Source organism: Papio anubis, unplaced genomic scaffold (genome assembly GCF_008728515.1).
Source record: "Papio anubis isolate 15944 unplaced genomic scaffold, Panubis1.0 scaffold960, whole genome shotgun sequence".
Lineage (NCBI taxonomy): Eukaryota > Metazoa > Chordata > Mammalia > Primates > Cercopithecidae > Papio > Papio anubis.
The window spans coordinates 1-6110 of NW_022169852.1; the positions used below are offsets into that span (position 1 = coordinate 1).

At 49.9% G+C, this 6110-nt stretch overlaps 1 long non-coding RNA gene across 1 annotated transcript; it reads left to right on the forward strand.

The window, feature by feature from the left end:
• The first annotated feature begins 342 nt into the window (after positions 1-342).
• Positions 343-5767, forward strand: LOC116273612. Its single transcript, XR_004181914.1, has 3 exons — positions 343-2160; positions 4175-4226; positions 4407-5767. It is a non-coding gene; the product is annotated as an uncharacterized LOC116273612 (long non-coding RNA).
• The last annotated feature ends 343 nt before the right edge of the window (positions 5768-6110 follow it).

Sequence of the window (6110 nt, forward strand, 5' to 3'; positions counted from 1 at the left end):
CCTCTCCTCACTCAGTCATTCCTCTCCTCACTCACTCATTCCTCTCCTCACTCAGTCATTCCTCTCCTCACTCACTCATTCCTCTCCTCACTCAGTCATTCTTCTCCTCACTCACTCATTCCTTTCCTCACTCAGTCATTCTTCTCCTCACTCACTCATTCCTCTCCTCACTCACTCATTCCTGTCCTCACTCAGTCATTCCTCTCCTCACTCACTCATTCCTGTCCTCACTCAGTCATTCTTCTCCTCACTCACTCATTCCTCTACCCACTCACTCATTCCTCTACCCACTCACTCATTCCTCTACCTACTCACTTATTCCTCTCCTCACTCAGTCATTCCTCTCCTCACTCACTCATTCCTTTACCCACTCACTCATTCCTCTCCTCACTCACTCATTCCTCTATCCACTCACTAATTCCTCTGCTGTCCCTTCCCAATCCTTTCTCACTTCCCTGTCCTGTCACCCCAGCCTGTCTGAATCCTCTTCCTGCCTGTCTTCCATACAATAGTGCACCTCCAAGGGGCTCCTGCAGGGCTGTGAGGGTGCACAGAGCAGGGCTCTCCTGGCATTCCCACTTTCTCCACTCTGGACTTGAGACCTCCTGAGCCCACTATGCAGGGGCTGCTCCCTGCCTGGCCCATTTGCTTTTGTCTGCCTATCTCTGGGCTGCTGCTTTCCCACAGGAATTAGCTCTGACTCCCTTCCCCTATGGAGGGACACAGCTGGGCCAGAAGAAGAGAAGTGTGGGCAGTCTCCCACACCCTCCCCTTCCAGGGGTGACGTGCTCTTTCCCACTAAGATGTCCCAATGAGCCCTCTAGCCCAACCTGGATATAATTTGGCCACTCCCTTCCCCTTTCAGAAGCCGTCCTTGACACCCCCAGACCTTGCCCTCCAACTTGGAACTGCCCTCCCCTTTGGGGGACGTGGCCTCTGTCTGCTCACTTACAAATGGCAAGATTGATGGGCATGTCCACAGGTGAACAGGAAGCACTAGCACAGAGCCTGGCGTAAGGGAGGCTCTCCCAGGTGGGAGCTGCCATCCTGATGGACCTTAGAGACACCTGTGCTCCCCTGGGGGTTGCTGAGAACGGAGGGCCCTCAGCACGCAGACCCTTAGTCTGTGGGAGGAACCAGTGCCCGTGTGGACCAGCCAGGACACAAAAGGATGTGGGAACCAGCCCTAGGGATATGTCCTGAGGCCACACTGCTGCCCCAAACCTCCTCCCATGGGGACCTTCCCATATAGCAATCCCCAGACTGAAATCATTTCCAGGACGAGAAAACACATCCTCTTGAGCAGACAGCTTGTCTTCTCCCTCTGCTTTGGTGTTTACCTTCGGATCCTGGGACAGCCCCAAGAGAGAAGGAGCAGAGGTCAGCAGAAATCCCCTGCAGCTGTTCAGAATCCAGACACGCTGCTCACTGCAGACGCTGCACCATGTCCGGTGGCTGCAGGGGGACTTGCTGTGGCTCCTTCCGGGGAGGTCCATTACTCAGGGTCCTCCCTAGAAACAGATAGGGTCTGTTTATTCTCACCTCCAATGCATGTATGTATGGAGACAGAAAGAGACAGAGAGATGAGAATTTATTATGGGAATTGGATAATGTGATGATGGAGGCCAAGAAGTCCCATGATACACCATCTGCAAGCCAGAAGCCAGGGACGCTGGTGGTATAAATTCAGCCTGAGTCCAAAACAGCCTGAGAACCTGGAGTTCCAAGGGCAGGAGAAGATGGATGTCCCAGCTGCAGAAGAGAGAGCAAATTCCTCCTTTCCTCTGCCTTTTTGTCCTGTTCATGCCCTCAATGGATTGGATGACATCCACCCACATTGGGAAGGGTAAATCTTCCTTCTGCAGTTTACCTTCAAATGCTAATCTCTCCTGAAACACCCACATAGACGCACACAGAAATAATGCTAGACCGGATATCTGGGCATCCCTTAGCCCAGTCAAGTGGACGCCTAGAATTAACCATCACAGGGGTGACAGCCCCTGACTTGCTTTCAGATCACTGCTATGGAGGAGGGCTTGAAGAACTTGACCCAGATGTCGGCCACCTATTCCCAGGACTTTAGGATATGGATGGATTCCATCTTCCCCTTCATCGTTTTATGCCACCCTAACATCATCCAGTCTATCACCAATGCCTCCGGTATCCATGCAGAGCTTGCGGGGGTTGGTGCTGGGGGCTTCCATCCAAGGGCTTCCAGTTTCTTCTCCCCTAAGCTTCTGTGAAGCCCCTGCAATTCCCAGTCCCCCCACCCTCCGCCCTCTCTTCTCCCTCCATTGAAAGAGGAAGAGGTATCTTCTGCTTTCCTTCACATATTCGCCAACTTCCATCTCAATGTCTTCTCCCTCCATTGCCATCTGACCCCGTGTCCTGGTGTTCTGGGAACCACTGGGGTCCCAAGAAGTCTCAATCCAGAGCCCTGTCCTGAAGGAACCTCCACACTTGAGGAGACGGATCTTGACAGAGACAACCCCAAATTCATGGGGTCAGGAATGGGCAAGAGAGAGAAGGGTGTGACAACCCAGAGGAGAACTAGGGGTCTGCTGGCGCAGGCTGGAAGGCTTCCTGGAGGAGGAGTTGTTGGAGCTGGATCTGGACCTATGGGTAGGGATTTTTTTTAAGTGTGGTGTAGGATGACGCAATGAGCATCATTAGTATTTGGAGGCCCAACCAGTCCTGGCACCAACCTTGTCCATCCCTCAACCCAGAGCAGTAGGAGGACTTGTGGCTGGTGGAGAATCTGGGCTGCTATTCATGTGACGTCCACCTATGATGGGTCAGTTCCTTCTACCTCATCCTGTCACTCGTCCACCCTGTGTTCACTGCTTCCCTCCTGTAGGCCTCAAGAATCTCCAGTAGGAGATCCCACACCAGCCTGTTGATCTTCCTTTATTCTCTGCTCTTCCTGTCCTTGGACAGACCAGGCTGAGCAAGGGAAGGGGCAGTGTCCCACAGAAACTGTGGCTCTGACCCCAAAATGCTTAGTGACTCTGTGCAGGTCACCGGCTCTCCCTGGCTGCTGAGGTCTCTTTCACTTGTGAGTGATGGAAGTTCAAGTTTGTGCACTATAAGCAAATAAAGGGAATCAAAGGACTGTAAAGTCCAGAGAAGTGGTCTTCAGGCATGGCTGGATCCAGGTGTCAACGAACAGCATCAGAATTTTGTCTCCTCTTAATTTCACTGTTTCTCTGCATCGCTTTTTCTTTTGAGGCAGCCCTTCCCTTATGGTGTCAACCATGGGTCTTGAAAGCTCAGTTCTTGTCAAAAAGCTCACCTTTCCCCAAGGGGTCCCATAAATAGCCTATGATTTCTATATTATACCTGGTTATATCTTGTGTGCTTTACCTGGGATCATATGGAGAAGTCATCATGTGTGTGGCACAGCTGTGGCCAAGGACACTTGGGGCATGTGCTAGACATTCTGGTTCTTCTCTGACACGTGGTTTGAAATTGTCTTTTCTCCTCCTTGTCATCTCTTGACCATGTTTGTGGCTTGTCCAGGGTCTGGGACCCAGGGTCCCTTTGAGAACTGTCAGAGTTATTATTTTAGTCTTCCTGAGCCAGGTCTCAGAATCCATTGCAATCATGCTTGAAGAAAAGTCTTGGTTACACCTGGGACATGTCCGGGACATTTAATAAATCATATTTAAATCCTATTTGGGGCCTGTTGGGTACACAGTGGTCATGCCAGACTATCTTAGGTCCATGTCAGATGATGTGTCATTTAGGGTTCATCATGTATGTTGTGGCCATGTCAGGCATGTTAACATATGTTGGAGACATGCTCCAGGTCCCAGGTCCATTTCAGGAGATGACAGAGAGTGCTGGGGCAGACAGGGTGTCCTAGGCTCCTTTAAAGGTATTTCGTAGAGTGTGGAGCTGTGCTTGTGTGTTGCAGAACATGTTGGGCCATGCAGGAGACATGTCAAAGGGTGCTGGGGTGGGCTGTGCCCTGTTAGGTTGTGTCATAGCTTTACTGTGCTGTTGCAGCCTGGGCTGGTCCTTCTTCCTCTATCCTCCTTTGTCCTTTGCCCCTGGCCCCCTTCCTGCTACGCTGGGCATGGAGTGGGGAAAATGCTGATAGGGAGCCTTGCCCTACATGTGAAGTTCCTCTCTTGCCCTCTACATGGCCCCTGATGGTCCTCATTCATGTCAGCTGCCATTGCATCCAAGATGATCTCTCCATCAGGTTCTGAAGCCCTGCCTGGGTGAGTACCTGCAGGTGAAAGGGGTTGGGGATGACCTTGGGCAGGGGTGGGGGAAGGTGCTGCTCTTGCCCACTCTCCTTGGCTGCCCTACTAGGAGAAGGGATACTGCTGAGTGGCGGGGACAAGTGGAGCTGCCACCGTCAGATGCTGACGCCTGCCTTTCATTTCAACATCCTGAAGCCCTATATAAAGATCTTCAACAAGAGTGCAACCATCATGCTTGTGAGTCCCTTGAACTCTGGGTCCCAGCTGGAGTCTTGAGATGGAGGAAGCATGGACAGATCTGGCCTGGAATTTTGGCTCCTCTGGATGACATTGGGCCATTGCTCTTCCTCTCTGAGCCTTGGTTTCCTCATCTGTAAAATGGAGAGGATAAATCCCTGCTTGTAAGATAATGCAAAAGAATCATGTCCCTAGCACATAGTAGGCCCTCAGAAGGTGTTAGATTCCGTGTTTATTTCACAGAAGCCATGTAAATGCAAGACAGTAAAGATGAAGATTGCATAGTAGCCATTACTGATTACAAACTGCATCAATATCCATTGGTTTAGATCAATAGAGGTTTATGATTGCTAATGAGTCTGTGAGACAGTTGGCTGGTTCTTCTGGATGTGGAAGGAATCACTCTTGGTACATGAGCAGCTGGGGATCAGCTAGGCAGCTTTGCTAATCCTGGCTCAGTTCATTCACATGTTTGGGGCTTCAGTACCTTCAGGCTGATCTGGGATGGCCTCAGCTGTGACACCTGGACTTTCCCCCATGTGATTCTCTGCCTCCAGAAGGCACCCTCTTGTTCACATGGCAGAGACTGGCTTCCAAGAAACTGAGAAGAGGCTGCAATGTTTCTGGACATTGTCTCTACAATGCTTCAAAGTTCAACCAGGCTTGGGGCTATTACAGTTATTACATCATCATTTTCACCACACTGTATTGGCCAAAGAAAGTCAAATGTCCAGCGCAGACTCAAAGGGTGTAAAATAGAACCTATGTATTAATGAAAGCTGCTGAAAAATTACTGTGCAAAGGGTATAAATACAAGGAGAAGTGAAGAATTTGGGGTCAGGATTTTGTGATGTGCCTAGGGTGTTTCTCTTACTGGCAAGCTGATAAGTTAACTTACTGTTAGTTACTGTTTCATGCATTCTGATAGAAGACGTAAGACCCCTGGGTCAGAGACAAAGGGTAGTTGATTACTCAGGCACAGCACGCAGCATGTAAGACTTGTTGGTTTGTATCCTTTTTCGGAGTCAACCTAACTTCCACGGGGTGACACAGTGGGCCTTGCTAGTTGCCTTTCTCCTGTCTCTGTATCTCTCTCTCTTTCTCTCTCCCCTTGCTCTCTCTCCACTTTTGCATTCTGATATCCTTCACTCTATTCAACATAATATCCACACACACACACTTAGGGTATATGTCTCCCAAAGACAGTGAGGAACTTTAAATAAGAAACCAATTTCGGCGGCCTGGCGCGGTGGCTCACGCCTGTAATCCCAGCACTCTGGGAGACCAAGGCGGGCAGACCAAGAGGTCAAGAGATCGAGACCATCCTGGCCAACATGGTGAAACCCCGCCTCTACTAAAAATACAAAAACTAGTTGGCCCTGGTGGCACGGGCCTGTGGTCCCAGCTACTCGCCAGGCTGAGGCAGGAGAAATACTTGAACCAGGGATGGGAAGGTTGCAGTGAGCTGAGATTTCACCATTGCACTTCAGCCTGGTGACAGAGCAAGACTCCTTCTCAAAAAAAAAAAAAAAAAAAGAAAAGAAAAAGAAAAGGAAAAGAAACCAGTTTCTCTGAGACACGTAGTTTATTTTCCTTTGTACATTTCTTCTAATTAAAAGGATAATACTTGTAAAACACTAGACACAGTAGCGGATACATAGA